This window comes from Neoarius graeffei, chromosome 3 (assembly GCF_027579695.1).
Source record: "Neoarius graeffei isolate fNeoGra1 chromosome 3, fNeoGra1.pri, whole genome shotgun sequence".
Lineage (NCBI taxonomy): Eukaryota > Metazoa > Chordata > Actinopteri > Siluriformes > Ariidae > Neoarius > Neoarius graeffei.
Genome location: NC_083571.1, coordinates 114345661 through 114362216, shown reverse-complemented (window position 1 = coordinate 114362216; position 16556 = coordinate 114345661). Strand labels below are relative to the sequence as shown.

General features: G+C 43.2%; 1 protein-coding gene across 6 annotated transcripts in view; it reads left to right on the top strand.

Annotated features, from left to right (window-relative positions):
- The first annotated feature begins 5333 nt into the window (after positions 1–5333).
- hmbox1b (homeobox containing 1 b) overlaps positions 5334–16556 on the top strand; it is an 86822-nt gene continuing 75599 nt past the window's right edge. For all 6 annotated transcript variants that reach the window (XR_009654404.1, XR_009654403.1, XR_009654401.1 and 3 more), the window contains exon 1: positions 5334–5504. The gene's annotated coding sequence lies outside the window, so the exon portion shown is untranslated. The remainder of the gene's footprint in view (positions 5505–16556) is intronic.

Here is a 16556-nt window from a genome sequence, read left to right as displayed (position 1 = left end):
GGTTTCAAGGTCTCACGAACTAAGCTTCAGTTCTGCCTCCCCAATGTTCGATATCTGGGTCACGATCTCTCCCAGGGCTCCCGCAGGCTCAGCCCCGAGCGTGTGCAGGTCATCCTAGACACTCAGGTGCCTGCCACCAAACACGCCCTCATGGCTTTTCTGGGACTTATCAATTACTGCCGCCAGTGGATTCCTGACTGTTCCACCTATGACAAGTGTCTGCGCTCTGCAATTCTGCACTCGGACCCTTTGACTCAGCCCCTGGTGTGGTCTGATGAGATGCTGACGGCCTTCAGGGCCTTGAAACAGGCTTTATGCTCGGCCCCTGCTCTCGGACTTCCGAATTACCGTTTGCCGTTTCATTTATATGTGTGCAACCAGCAGGGAACTGCGTCTGGGGTTTTGGCGCAGGAGCACGGGGGGGGGGGTATGCGGCCTTGTGCGTTCCTCTCTAAAACTCTTGATTCTGTGGCACAGGGTCTCCCTGCTTGCCTCAGGGCGGTGGCTGCATGTGCTGTCATGGTCACGGACGCTGAACGGCTGGTTTTGTCTCACCCGCTCGTTCTCCACACCTCACATGATGTAGTGCACGTTTTAAAGAACCTCAGTACCCAGCATTTATCTGCGCAGCGTCGCTCTGGATACGAGTCTATTCTTTTGGCCACCGAGAATCTTACTGTCAAACCCTCCTCCTCCTTTGATTCTCTCGCGCACGCGCTTCAGCGCCTCCTCAATTCACAGGATGATTTTCTTCCTTCTGAAACACACGACTGCATTTCTAGCATTCTTTTCGAGACAAGTATCCGCCCCGACTTACGCTCCACCCCGTTACTTTCAGGTGATTCGCTGTTTGTGGACGGCTCGTGCTCACGCCCCTCTGACGGCGTTTTCGTGTGTGGTTATTCTGTGTGCCGCCTTCCTGATGAAACTGTTGAAGCTTTTTCTCTTCCTTTCTCCTCGGCTCAGGCTGCCGAACTATACGCTCTAACCCGTGCATGTGTTATTGCCCAGGACACAGACGTCACTATCTACACTGATTCACGTTACGCTTTCGGCGTTGCTCACGACTTTGGTCGGATTTGGGCTTCGCGTGGGTTCACCACTGCAGACGGTAAGCCCATTTCTCATTCTTCGCTTGTTACTGATCTTATTACAGCGTGTCTTCTCCCGCGCTCTTTAGCCATTGTTAAGACTCGTGCTCATTGTATTGGGGACTCTTTTGAGATCAGGGGAAACTCTCTCGCCGATCGCATTGCCAAAGCCGCGGCTGCCTCCGGTGTTTTTCCGCCTTCGCTTACTCTCTCCCTGGTCTCATCCAGTCGCATGATTAGTGCCGTTCTTCCGGACATTGACTTGATCTCCCTCCAGGCCTCCGCTTCGGCCTCAGACAACCATTTCTGGGACTCATGCGGCGCGCAGCCGTCTGACGGCGTTCGGATCGATGCTCAGGGCCGCCTTTGTTTGCCTAGACATTGCACTCCATTTCTCGTCCGCGAGTTTCATGGTCCCACTCACCGCGGACGAAGGGGGGTAGTGGAGGATTTATCCAAAATATTTTGCATCGACAAAATACACACCGATGTACATCACATTCTAGACAGATGTTTAACGTGCGCCCAGAATAATCCATCTAAACCAGGCGCGGTACATCAGCACCTTCCCATACCTGACACGCCGTTCCAGGAATGGCAGATTGACTTTACTCACATGCCAAAACAGGGCCCCTTTAAGTATCTCTTGGTCATGGTCGACAAATTTTCACGATGGGTGGAGGCTTTCCCCTGTGGGAAAGAAGACGCTCGCACGGCGGTAAACAAATTGACGCAAGAAATCATTCCGCGTTATGGTCTCCCGGTAGGGATAGACTCTGACAAAGGTACGCCGTTCACCTCTAAGGTGACACAAGAACTGTGTAAAGACTTAAAAATCCTTTGGCGATTCCACATCCCGTACCATCCACAATCCTCCGGTATTGTGGAGCGCGCAAACAGAACAATCAAGGGTAAGCTGCGTAAAGCCATGCAAGAAGCTGGTACTAAAAATTGGGTACAAGTTTTGCCTTTAGTTCTCGCTGACATGCGAATGACCGCTCAAGTGGCCCTCGACAACCTGTCTCCGTATGAGCTCGTGATGGGCCGGCCTTTTCCTACACCCTGGCGCAGAGGTATGCAGGCTATAGGAACGAGTGATCTTGATGTACATCTCAGTGAGTACGCCGTGGGTCTCATGCGGGTGTTGGATGAGTACTGGACGAGACTAAATTCCAAAAAGCCTCCCATTCCTGAGGCACCCACTCACCCCTTTGAGGTAGGGGATAAAGTGTTGGTAAAGAAATTTGCGAAATTAGGCGCTCCTTTGGAGGAACCGCCCTACAGTGAACCCACGGATGTGCTCGCTGTAACTCGAACGGCTGTACTAACTGACCTTTTTCCACAGTGGATTCATGCCAGTCGAATAAAGAAGGCTCCAATGTAATAGAAATCTATATTGTTGATGCTTAACAGGTTTTTGTGTTTCAGAAAGTTGCTGTGACAATAGCTGACGGCCTTTTCAGGGATCCCTTTTCCAGCATCCGGAGTGATCCGGTTTCGGCTGATCTACAAAGAGGGGATGGTCGGTGCGTCCCGCAGACTTCTGAACTGAGGAATCTGGAAGACACGTGAGCCTGGGCTACCTTCAACTATCTACATCCTGTGGACACAGAAAGAACAAAGTCAGTGACCAGTATGACTTTCCTTCTGGTATTGGTCTTAGTGCTTGGAGCAGGGAATCCCGCTCAAGCCAGCCACGAGGACAACGTTTTTTGGCAATTTGCCAACTGGACTGCTAAACAACATACTAATCAGTCTTGTTATGTCTGTCAATACGTTAGAGTCTAAACTGTAGTTATACTCTGTAAACAAAGTATAAAAGAGGGGATTGTAAGATTGTATGTGTGTTCTCGTGCATAGCTGTACTGAACTTATGACCCTTTCACACCCTGGTAAACGTGCATAATCGCGAGAACATACTCTTTTATTTTCTCTGTACCTTCTAGTTTCGCTGAAACCACATTCCTGGTTCCTCCTGTTCTAGGGGGTGTATGGTCTGCTCTTTCATGTATAATAAAAACGACTCCTTATCTGGCGAGTTGACCTTGTGCCCCCGAGCCCCTTACTTATCTTGTCACGCAAGCTTCTGATGTATATAAACCCTGCTCTCTGTGTGTATCACTGAGCAGTGCCTGAATAAACCAGATTGATTTAACTCGTGTGGTTTGTTTCAACCCTGCTCCAGAGCGCTCTTACGTCAACGCATCTGAACTGAGACAGACACAGGTTCTAACAATTACAGTCATGGGTGCCGCCGGGGGGGGAAAGGTTAGAACAATTCTAGGGGCCCAGCACTGCCATGGGGCCCTTTAAGGGGCTGATAACATGCTTTTAATGATTTTAATAAGACTTTTGAAATAACAACAATGCAATATTCCATCTGGTAAAACGAGCTAATTGAACAAGGTTGTCTATTTCTTGAGTTCTTCAACATATTGTCATTTAACCCTCCCCCTTTTGCGAAATGATTCTGGTAGAAGCGCGATGCGTTAAATCTGTGTGCTGATCAGTGCAACGCTACTTGCTGCTGTGTCGCGGTGCAGCAGCCAGCCAGCCAGCAGTGGAGTGCGTACAGTCTATGATCGCTAAATATGAAGAGTGGCTGTCAAAAACGTAAAGAAAGGCAGCTGAAAGCTGAGAGGGACCGGAGAGGCAGGCAACTGGTCACTCAGTTTTTCCCAAAGAAAGGTAGCTATCACTCACATGTGTGTTCAAAACATTAGCGAATGGTAAATGAACAGTATGAACGTGGTTGGATTAGCCTATCAAGAGAACACTTTTACAGTTTGTACAGTGACATTTTTTCCATTTTAATAACTTGTGTGATAAACAAGATGAAATATTACGTTATGCTGGTGCTAATAACTAGTGCTAATAACTGGTTTCATAACTAATGGGGTGCCCTAAATATGCACAGATTCAGCCTCAGGGGGACCTCCGCCCTACCAAACCACTGAACCCCCCTTTGGAGAAGGAGGTAAGCAGCAATACAACCCATAAATGCTTTAGGATTGAAGTTTTTAATGAGCGAGCGCCATATACAGTTTGCTATATACAGTGCAATTGTGATGAGGGTGGGCAAAGTTGAGGGGCCCAAAATTCTAATCTTTCATGGGGCCCAAAATTTCTGGCGGCGCCCCTGAGTACAGTATGGACCCTTTTCACGTGACGTCACGACAAACGCGGCCGCCATTTTGGACATGTACTACCAGTAGTTTACCACAGCCAGCATTGAGGAACGGCAGCAAAGAAAGTGTTTATTTTCAGCAAGACTTCCATCATGCCACTATATTGTTGTGCACCTGGATGTAGTAACCATCAACAAACAAGGCAAGGGTTATCATTTTATCGGATCCCGGTAGATGCTGACCGACGGAGAAGACGGATAGCGGCATACCAACGCTTGTGTAGTGACCACTTTGTTGGAGGTAAAACGAATAAAATTAGCCAGAAAAGGCATTACATTGCTGTTAACATTCCATTCTAGTTTACTGTAATTATGATCTGGCAGCTATTTACACCGGATCCAGTGTAAATAGCTGCTGGAGCCAACGTCCGAGGTTCCGGAGCGCGCTCGCTCGCGGCCCGGCCGGAGCCGGCGGCTGCGGAGCCGGCGCGCGCTCGCTCGCGGCCCGGCCGGAGCCGGCGGCTGCGGAGCCGGCGCGCGCTCGCTCGTGGCCCGGCCGGACCTTGGCTCCGGCAGCTATTTACACTGGATCCGGTGTAAATAGCTGCCAGATCATAATTACAGTAAACTAGTAAATACAGTTTTCTGCATCTCGCTCCTTTTTCTTTTATGTTTGTCGCCTTCCTCGCATTCAAACCGATTTGAGCCGAAGTCCACTACATGTCCAAAATGGCGGTCGCGTTTACGAAGGTCACGTGACTGAAAAGGGTCCATACTCAAGTAAATGTACTTCGTTACTGTGCACCTCTAGTTTTTACAAAATGCAGTGCTTGAATGCTTGATTTGTGTATTGTGATTTTAATGTTTAATTGTTTAAATGTCTGTGGTGAAACTGAAGACAAATTTCCACATTGTGGACAATAAAGTATTCGTATACTTTTATATAAAACAAAAAACACTAAACTGGTCCAGGATATGTCGATGATTGTCGCCGCAGCTGTAGTTTTCAGCGCTACACCTGTCGAACTACATTTCCCATGATGCTCGTGTCGAAACGCTTCCGGGTTTTGACGGCAACATCACTGTTGTCAGTCAGACAAAAGGCGAGACAGTCCGCCTCTCTGAGTGAACCCGAGCGAGCAGGGCCGGGGCAGGGCTGCAGAAAAACACACACAGGCGAGGCAGATGTGAAAAATAAACTGGATTTGTTTGTCGTCAGCACTCGGTGAAGTCATTAAATGGTCTGTTGGGCTGGGACTTGAGCAATATTTACACCTAGCCTGAAGGTAAGACTTGGCATTCTTTATGAGGGAAGGAATTAGCTTACTGCTAGCAGCTGCCTTATCTATCGACTTTATATTTTTATATATTTCAGGCCTTAAATCTCTGCTGAAACGGTTTTAGTGTTTCCTAGGAATGCATTACAGGGAAAAAAAGACCTGTTTAGAGGTAAATGTGAAAGTGAGATAGTTAAGTTGAGGTAAGTTCTGTGGTGTTTTCTGTTAGTTAGCAGTCGAGCTAACAGGGAAAAAAAAAAAAAAACGACGATAATATCTGATTTTGCAAAGTTGACCAGGAGATCAAGCTCATTCATGCAGACATTTGTCGGTAACTTTGTCTGAAATGAATCTTAAATGCATCCCTGTCCTCATTAATAATAATAATTAATAATAGACTAATAAATGTTATGAATGTTAATGTTGCTTATATCCTGCTGTTTTTTGTTTTGTTTTCCCCCCAATGGTGTTGCAAGTGTCGCCGGTCCACATTGTGCTGATCTCAGCTCTCTCTCTCTCTCTCTCTCTCTCTCTCAGCACAGTGAACAGTCTTGGGATTATTTTTCTTTCTTCTTCTTTAATTTTTTTTTTTATTTCTGCAAAAGGTGTTAAAAATCCCCCACCAGCAATAACGTCGATCTGACATATTTAAATTGTGTTTGCAAAACGAGTGAGTAATGACCACAACAAAGCCCTGAAGATCCCAGGGTTAGTGCAGATGGAGAATAGACACTCGAGTGCATGTCCTGATGGCTTGATCTTTTATTTATTTCACCAGGATCCTGAAAGTGCAGTTATTTTTGGCTTATAATGGATGGTTTGCTGCAATCGAGCTTTCGCAGGCCAAGCCCAGAATGCCTGAGGTCTTCTATTTACATGACTAAGATAGGATATGCAGTTTTGTTCTGATGTGTGTGTGTGTGTATATTTTTTTCCTTCATTCCTAATCCACAAGCCGATGGATCTCCTGCTATAATACAGCTTATTTAAAGCTAGACTGCCTTTCGGATTTTTCAAATGCAGGTCATAAAAAGAATTTTCCCTGACCTTTTATTTGTCTTGTGGGATACAAATTTGAAACAGGAGAGAAAAATGGAGGGCGTGAGTGTGCGAATGAAGAAAAGACGTTATGTTCTATACAAAGGAAAGGAAACGCAGAACCAAACTAATAAATATCGGTGCTCAGCGAGCACCTCGGTGTGATCAGCTGTTCGTTTGGCGACAGAACGATGGAACTGTCAGTGCACGCTCAAAGGGAAACCTGTAGATGGCAGTAATGCAACACTGTGGACGCCAGCTGCCGTAAAACCCAAAAGAAGAAGAAAATAAACCTGTGCATGCGCACACGGACTTCGTCTGTCTGCTTGACTGCGTGACGCAAACAATTTCATGCACGTTATTTGCAAATGCAGGTCATAAAAAGAATTTTCCCTGACTTTTTATTTGTCTTGTGGGATACAAATTTGAAACAGGAGAGAAATATGGAGGGCGTGAGTGTGCGAATGAAGAAAAGACGTTATGTTCTATACGAAGGAAAGGAACCGCAGGGCCAAACTAATAAATATCGGCGCTCAGCGAGCACCTCGGTGTGATCAGCTGTTCGTTTGGCGACAGAATGATGGAACTGTCGGTGCACGCTCAAAGGGAAACCTGTAGATGGCAGTAATGCAACACTGTGGACGCCAGCTGCTGTTAAACCCAAAAGAAGAAGAAAATAAATCTGCGCATGCGCACACGGACTTCCTCTGTCTGCTTGACTGCGCGACGCAAACGATTTCATGCACATTATTTGCTTCCCAGACACAGAATGGCCTGATGTGTTTATTTCTGTAACATCCTAAAAAAAAATCACAATGACTGACTGACTACATTTCACCGATTTTTATGAAATCAAAAGGCCGTCTCGCTTTTAAGTCAGTATTGTGTGACTTTCAGGGCTTGTTTTTGTTTAAAGGGGAACTGAAGTCGTTTTTAAACTTGCTTTATTTCTTAATTAACGTGTTATTCAATTACATTTTCGTTTTTAGTAACCTTATATCATGACTTGTTTTGGCAACTAATTGCAATTAAATATTATACTTATCGGCCTGTTTGGTTTTTAGCCGTGTTGAATTTAGTTCGTTTGGTCCACGGCAGGCGTCGCTTATCCGCACAATCTTCACGAGACTTGTGCGAGACTTGGAAACGTGACGTGTCAGCCAGGTGTCAGTGCCGCCATTTTGAAAACTGTTTTTTCCAAATGAAATATTGCACAAAAACGAGTTTAAATGACTATTACTGCCTACTTTTTTCAAGCTTTCCTGATTGCTATCAAAACAAACACAACTTGATGATATCAGCATTCGAAAGGGGGCACGTGCGTCTTTTGAGAGCGTTGGCAGATGTCGGTCGCTTTGATTTCTGCTGTACGTTTTACTTCCGTCCTACGATGTCTCACACAGGTCTCAACGAATCTTGTTTACAGCCATTGCTTTGACATATGGACTGATATATTACAGAGCATATTTTAAACACTCATAACTTGCTATAGCAGCGACAAAATAGCGATCAAAAATGCATTCCGATATTTAATAAAATGAGAAATAGAATTTTGATGATAAAATTTTCCTTCAGTTCTCCTTGAATGATTACTCTTTGGCCATGATAGATAGATGGGTAGGTAGGTAGCTTTACTTTCTTGATCCCAAACTGGGAAATTGTTACAGCAGCAGGTTATCAGACATGCAGAAAGAGAAACACGCCGTACAATTATAAAATTAGAGTTTAACGAAAAAAACAATTATTCAAAATGCAGATAAAAATGTTGACTCGTCTATCGATGTGCGTGAATGGTGCTCAAAACAAGAAATGGGATACATGAAGATAGACTGTGCAAGAGTGGCGGTATTGAATGGAAGATAAATTAAAAACAAAAACTCTAATGGTGTAAAGTGACCGATAGTAAACAAATGAGCTCTGACGATGCAACATTTACAGGAGGACCAGAGCTATTAACAGGACGATACAGCAACTTAAAGCAGGGTAGGTCATTTTGGAGAAACCAGTAAGAGTATGCTAGGTTTTGAAAGTAAAAATCCCACCCCCTTCTAAAGCTACTCTTACAAAACACATGAACGCGCATTGCCTGACTACCGCTGCAGGACGAGACAGCAGGCGAGTGAGCAAGCGAACGCATGCGTTGAGGGGAGGAGGGTAGTGCATTGTTCACATATCCCACTATCTCATGCTTCATTCACATGTAAGAAAACCCCTAACGTTATTATAATGAATGTAAATTACGAACATGGGTAATGTTAGTACTTAGAGCTGTCGGCGAGCTCGCTAGCTTTAGCAAAAATGTTATTTATTTATAAAAATTGTCCTTTTTTTATTTTATAACCAATGCAAATCATTGTCAATATTCTGTTAACGGTCAGCCTGTAGAACAATAAAAAACAAACAAGTCGTGTTGCATTTGTCTTCTTTATTCAGACTCCAGGCACTCCACTGACTTCGAATGGATCACTGTTCAGTCATTTTTGGCATGTTTTTAATTTTCAAAAGAAAAAAAAAAGCAATGAAAACTTCATGAATTTTGTCTCGATCTTTTAAAACACACACATTTGTCACTAGTCACTTGAGTTAAAGTGAATCCCACCTCTTGAGACACAATATTCGTTGTTCAGAGAGGACAGAAGGCAGTCAGTACGTTTACATGCACATCCAAATCGAGCTACTGTCGGTAATCGAGCAAAGGGTCCCAGCAGGGGTGCCAGAGAAATCCAATCCTACATGCAACTGTGAAATCGAGCTATTGTGTAAGGTGCATTGTGCACCCGAGCCACAGGTGGCGCTACATGCCCCATCGTGTTGGTACACTTCCGGTTGTCGTCATGAAGAAGAGCTATAGTGTTGCCAGATACTGCTGACGTTTTCCAGCCCGAAACATGTTCAAATCTGCCAAAATGCACTTAAAACCTCCCAATCTGGCAACACTGGCAGTTCCGTGTTCAAGCTGTTAGGCTTGCTCTAACAGACTGTATGGCTGCAAACTGTCCTGCGCAGACCACTGTTTTGTAAGACAACTTATTTTGCACAATTGTATATTTTTCTAAAGTCCATTTTTTGCTTACACAATTTTTTTTTTTTTTTGCTTACAATTTAACGTGTCTTAATAAACACACAAAGTTCAATTTTTTATTGACATTCTTCAGATGTTGGACACATACACAAATACAATGACTTGTTTATCAAATCAAGTTTCAAATCAAGTTTATTTGTACAGCGCTTTTAACAATAAACATTGTCGCAAAGCAGCTTTACAGAATTTGAACAACTTAAAACATGAGCTAATTTTATCCCTAATCTATCCCCCCTAATTTATGTACACAATTCACAGCTATGCAACAGCTGTCCAGATGCATTTGGTGATACAGTAAGTGAGCTAAATTTTAACAGTGCAAACAATGCCACAAAAAGAAAAGATTCATGCCGTTGTCATGATTCATTGTCATGCCGACCGAGGCTGTTGTGTTTCCCGCTTGTGGTCTCGTCACTCGTCACTTCCGGAAGGGGCAGTGCTGAAGTAAGCGGCTCGACTACGTAGCTCGATAGGGTTTACATGCACTAAGTAGCTCGGCAAAAATCGCATAATCTAGGTTGTGTAGCTCGATTGCGAGAAATCAAGTTCGGTTCAATTTCAGCCTAGCTAAGGTGTTTACATGCCATTTAGAGCTTCGATTTCAGTCGAGCAATGGCAGAAATTCAATTTGCTCTATGTGCATGTAAACGCACTGACTGGAAGAAACGCTGCCAAACTGGGATTTTAGAAACCGGTGGCTTTAGGAATTCAGAGTCGTCCGCCATGTTGTTCGCAAAGCATCGCGTGAACTTGTGAGATTGCTAGAGCAGCCACAAACATGGCTGCGCCTACGGACAGCTCCGAATACCGAATCAAATTTTTAATATCAAAATTATGCTGTTTGTTGCAATTTGTTCTGCATCTAGCAGGGCTCGAAATTCATATTTTTTTCACCAGCCAGCCGGACTTGTTCCCTTCCAAAGTAACTCTCCAAACAGAAAATCAACTCGCCAAAATTTGTTCATGTATGAATTTTACTTCTGTCAAAAATAACACAAAAGAGAGTAGCTACCATTGTTCACGACTAATGTGCATTTATTTCAAGACCCGAGTATTTTGATCCTGTTGTTAAATACATAAATGAGAACAACACAGAGCACCATATGATATCAACAAATAATAATATATTGGAAAACTTGGCAACTTGGTGTATGAGTATTGAAAACAAATATACTTACTATCATGACTATAGCACCCAAAATATGTCCAACATGCTTTCTGTATTTCACCATTTATGAGAGAGAAAGCATTCGGGGCTTCATATTGACTAGGAATCAACTTGGAAAAAATTAATTATTCCATAAAAATTGTATCGCAGCCGAGGCCTACCCCGCTCCCACGTTTGCTTACAAGTCCTTTGTCGTTTCTCCTTCTCGCACGCTTTATCGGCGCCCTTTTTCTCCTCTTCAGACCGAGGTCGCTTTGTCCCCGTCTCTGGCGGTTTCTGTACACCTTTCAGAAAATTTCACATCGCAGCGTAGCTTTGGCAGATGTACAGTAGATGTGAACAACAACAAACGCGTGTTTAAATGGGCGATGATGTGGCCACATCTATTGAATTTGATAACGTGATTACTGCGATATTCAACGAAATGCGTTATATGCATGCGCAGTAGTGAAAAAAACGACAGCCTGACTCGTACACCATATGATTCGGAATTCTTCATATATTTTTTTTTTTTTCCGTCCTGCCGACAAACACATCGATTAACACAGACACGGCACGCGCTTAATAGGCTATGTGGCGGCTTTAGTTGACGGTGTGTCTGAATTAGGGCTGTGCGATCTGGGGAAAAAATTAATATCCCGATACATTTTCTCCATTTCACGGTATACGATATATTGAAATCTCCTCCAAAGGACCCCATGAAATCTAACTTTTACTCTTTACCGTTTTCACTACAATCCCTGCAGATTAAATAACATTCTTGGTTAACTTTTTACAGGTGGTTTTCAACAACACATTTTAAATTTTCATGTTCATGATTAATCACAATTGAATTGAAATAAGACTATTTTTATTCAACAAAGATGTCGCACAAACTGGAAAAAACAATCTTGAAAATTGCAACATATGGGGTGGCTTTGGAGAACGAGGCTGCTATGGTCATTTGTTTAGCTCATGGGGGGGTTTAGCTCGTGGGCAAGTAGTTCGGAGTTTAAGAGAGACTTCATACTGTACCGGGTGAGTTTTCAGGTGATGGAACATATTTGTCGTGCTGCTGCCTTTCATGATGATGACAGGTTTTTTTTGCACACTTTACAAATTGGCATTTGCTGTTCCACGTCCTCCTCGCGATATCCAAAAAAATGCCAGATGACTGACCCCTTACTAGTTCTTTTAGGAACCATTTCGTCCGCTTCCATTTTTAATTTGTCACTGAAATTGACAGAGCTTACGTGGTAGCCTATGCAACACCAGCGATTGCATGAACTGAGTCAGCGCTGTAAACCGAAACTAGAAAATCTTGTAGTGAAAATTCATTATGTCTGATAATTATAACTATTCTTTTAAGTTCGTTTCTTAAGACACGCATTTTTAAGTATGTTACCTCGCTTATTGACAGTTTCGGCGAACACTTCCGCCTTCTTCAAAACAGTCACCAGATGTCGAGTAGAATGTGAAAAAGAAACAACAAAAAGACTCACAAGATCCGAAAAAGAAAAAGCAAGCCAAGAAAACTTAAAATCAGCCATTTCAGACCACTGCAAACGACAAAATCATATAATGAATTGGGAAGAGGCCAGAGTCATTCGCGCTGAAGAGAATAGATACCAGCGTTGGATTTTGGAGGCAGTTGAGATACGTAAGCGGGCGCAGAGGACGATGAACCGGGATGAGGGAGCGTACGCGCTGTCACACACCTGGAGCGCAGTCCTGGGCCAGCGACCTGACAGCAGGAGGCGTGGACTACCTGTCAAATTGGGCGGGACGTTCACGCCTCCATAGAGTAACATCAGCTGATAAGGCACGTCACCACTCGACATCTGGTGACTGTTTTGAAGAAGGCGGAAGTGTTCGCCGAAACTGTCAATAAGCGAGGTAACATACTTAAAAATACGTGTCTTAAGAAACGAACTTAAAAGAATAACTAGAAAATCTTCCCGCAATTTCCTTTCAGCACCTGGATGTCGCCCGGGATTGGTTGGCGAGTGCGTGACGTTATTGTGGTTCCCCCCCTTTAGGCAGCCTCTCGCGTTACTGCCTGAGGGACAGGGAGAAAACCACCGGAAAACATTTTAAACACAAAACAAACGCAAGTCGGCAGATGACCATAAAATACTTGATAGTTATGATATAATAATTTTATGTATCTCACACAGAATTTTCTGAGATATATTGAGTATATTCGATATATCGCACAGCCCTAGTATGAATCTTCGCTTCATATATATTTTTTTATTTTCAACGAGCCAGCCGGGCTGCCTAGTGACAGGAATTACCTGCCAAATGACCAATTAAGTCGCCTCGGGTGACCGGACCATCGTGAATTTCGAGCCCTGATCTAGGATTATCGGGCTGAAATTGGGTATTATTAGTGAATCATGATTTGTTAAATTATTATTTTTTTTAATCTCTGCTTGAAATGGATTGATGGATCAGGGATCGATTAATCGTCACACCTCTACTCCTTAGCCTTGTGGAAGACTCTGGTCTTAGGCAGTGTGTGTACAGGTAGGACATCAAGTTATTTCATTCAGACTGAATGAACAGGCCTGTAACAGGCCCATGTGGTGTGGGGCCCCCTTATTGATTTTATTTATTTATTTTTTGTGGCTACTGCCTTGTAGAGGCGGAGCCACTGTCATTGTGTTGTAAGAACGAGTGTAACAGTTAGTGCACTGCGCACACGCACAAGTATTACAATCACCAGACCGGCGAATCGTGATCTTGCGATATGAATGGTCGGTCTCATGTTATCAAAGGTACACAAGAACGAGCAATAGTGAAATAGCACTTATCCTGATCAAGTTCGATTACCCGTTCTACTTGATAAACTTCGGAACCAATCAGAACCAGAAACAAATTGACAACTTGTTATAACTTTTGTAGTATCGGAAGATCATCAGCAGATAAAAAGATAAACGAAATTCACCTCGTGGTTCGCCGAGGCTTCTGATTCGATGTCAAGCAAGTGGTGTTTATTTTAAGAAAATTGACCTTCTGATTATCACAGCTTTTATTTGGTCCTTCTGAAAGGTCAAGTGAAAGGTTTTGCGGGGGGGCTTTTTGGCAGATATTTACGCCAAGAATTCCAGCCATTCAACAAAAACTCAAAGACAACGTTGAAATCTTTTGGGCGATCCACTCGGTTTGCAATTACACAAGTCCCATGTGGGAATAAATCCGCTCCTTCGTGAAAACTATAATTGGTCAAACTTCTGCTATTCGCTTTAATTTTTTTAACTTTTAGTCTTTACAGTACGCTTGTGAAACAAAATGTGCTCATTAGTACTAAATAACGCTTCTAAGACAATTTAATGAACAAGTGATTTTTTTCTTACTATTTTGAAAATGGATCGAGTTCACAGCACTGGATTTTGAACAAAACACAGTCAACAAAATACTCCAAGCCCTGATGCTGCTCACAGCTTGGTGAGGTTTGTAAGAGATGAAGTGAGTACAATTGATGACGTATACGGGTCCGTCTCAGAAACCGGTCTCTCGTTTAAGACATTATGGTCAAAAAATAAATTTTCTAATTTTACTTTTTTTTTTTTTTTTTGCATTTACGGGTATCTATGGCGTAGTGATTTTAAGTTACTACTTTTGGTGAGGTCGTGACCTTGACCCTGAGGCTTTCCGTTTAGATCAAAACACACGATCGTATTGGTTTTGGGTTTGCGGAAAATAGAGTTACAACGGTGATGAAATATTTTGCATGATGTTTTATTATGGTTATGATTATTCTGTGAGCGCACCGATCCTTAGGTGGATAAAGTTACAACTTAAAATACAATTAGTGATAACTGTAGACTTTTCAGTGGACTACAATCTTTTTAAGGGAATGCGATGTAGTCGACCGTTTATCATGTCCCAGATCAAGCCGCCATTTTTCCACAAATTTGCAGAATTTTTGCCAAATTCTGAATATTCACATCAAAGATTTAGTTTTATCTGTATTTCTTTCATCATTTTATTTCGAATTAAAACCAACATCACCATTCGAAACCGTATAGTTTATTGACTGTGAGTATATTTAGTGGGGGACCCCCACAGTACCTAGTTTCTGAGACAGACCCATATACGTGATATTTACTGTACGGACACGGGATCAGAAAACAGTTTTATTTATAAGCAGTAGCCACATGTACACACGGTACCGATTTTTGTCATTGCTGTCAGGATGTAAAGAGAACTTTTAAGAAATATAACACAAAAAAAAAAAACTTCTTCAAAATGATCTACTCTACTTTTGGCTGCACCTTAACTCGTATTTTTAAATTATTTTCTACATATTTGTGCAAATAAGGAGTTAAAAAAAAAGATTCTTGCACCTTTTAATATGCACAACATGCATATTGTGATGCAGATTATCGCAACGCAATTTCATTAGTTTAGGATCCTCATAGATCAGAAGTCTCTCTCTCTCACACACACACACACACACACACACACACACACACACACACACTCGTTATTACTTTGAAATCACTTCAGCCGAATGTCATGTTGCACTTACGTTTTTGCGGTAAAACGTGTCTTCCAAACGAGAAGCTTTAACATTCTGCATGTTTGTCGTTAAATCATGCCTGAAATAATTTCTCTGTACGCCACGATTCATCCAAATGCGCAAAAACATTCATCTGGAGCGTCTGAGAGAGATATCAGGCGCGATGTTTCCACGCAACGTAGCACCTTTGAGTTCGAGTGCATTCATTTGCATATTGCATCCTTGTGCACTTTTTCGTCTTGACGTCTGGACTGATGCTGCATTGCATTTTAATTGGGGGAAAATTGTGTAACCGTTCAACATCTTCAAATGGGGGAAGAGTTTATGGAAAAAAAACTGAGACCCTGTGGTCCTCCTCAGATCTCACAAGCAGATGTACGCAGAGTGAACGCTTCCTGTGGATTGGGTCTCCTCTCGTCTCATTATCTGTAGCCGCTTTATCCTGTTCTACAGGGTCGCAGGTAAGCTGGAGCCTATCCCAGCTGACTACGGGTGAAAGGCGGGGTACACCCTGGACAAGTCGCCAGGTCATCACAGGGCTGGCACATAGACACAGACAACCATTCACACTCACATTCACACCTACGCTCAATTTAGAGTCACCAGTTAACCTAACCTGCATGTCTTTGGACTGTGGGGGAAACCGGAGCACCCGGAGGAAACCCACGCGAACACGGGAAGAACATGCAAACTCCGCACAGAAAGGCCCTCGCCGGCCCCGGGGCTCGAACCTGGACCTTCCTGCTGTGAGGCGACAGCGCTAACCACTACACCACCGTGCCGCCCTGTGGATTGGGTTTTTTTTTTTAAAAAGTGAGGACTTAGTGATTATGTTGAATATTGTATTAACGATGTATTTGCAGCGATCGTGTTCAAGGTTGTCTGGTAATTTTATAACAACGTAGACGCAATAAAAGTGAACTCTACCTTTGCTTGTCGTTGGCACAGGTCCCTCAAGGATGCGTTTTTTCCACTGGAAGAAAGTTAAAGGTTTTTTTGGGGGGGGGTTTAACTCCTTTCAAGTGCAAAAATGGTCCGTAATGTCCAGCTATGGCTCCTAACTCAGTGTTAAAGGTGTATTTCAGTTGCATTCCACTTGTAAAAACGCACATCGGAGGCACAAAATGTGTGTTTTAGGATCGCACTGTGGTGACGCAATAGTAGTTTTGTACCCGGTTTCTGAGAGTAATTAAACATCGGGGTGTTAAATTTTATTTTATTTTTTTGCACTTTTTTTTTTTTTTTTTCCTTTTCCTTTTGCATTCA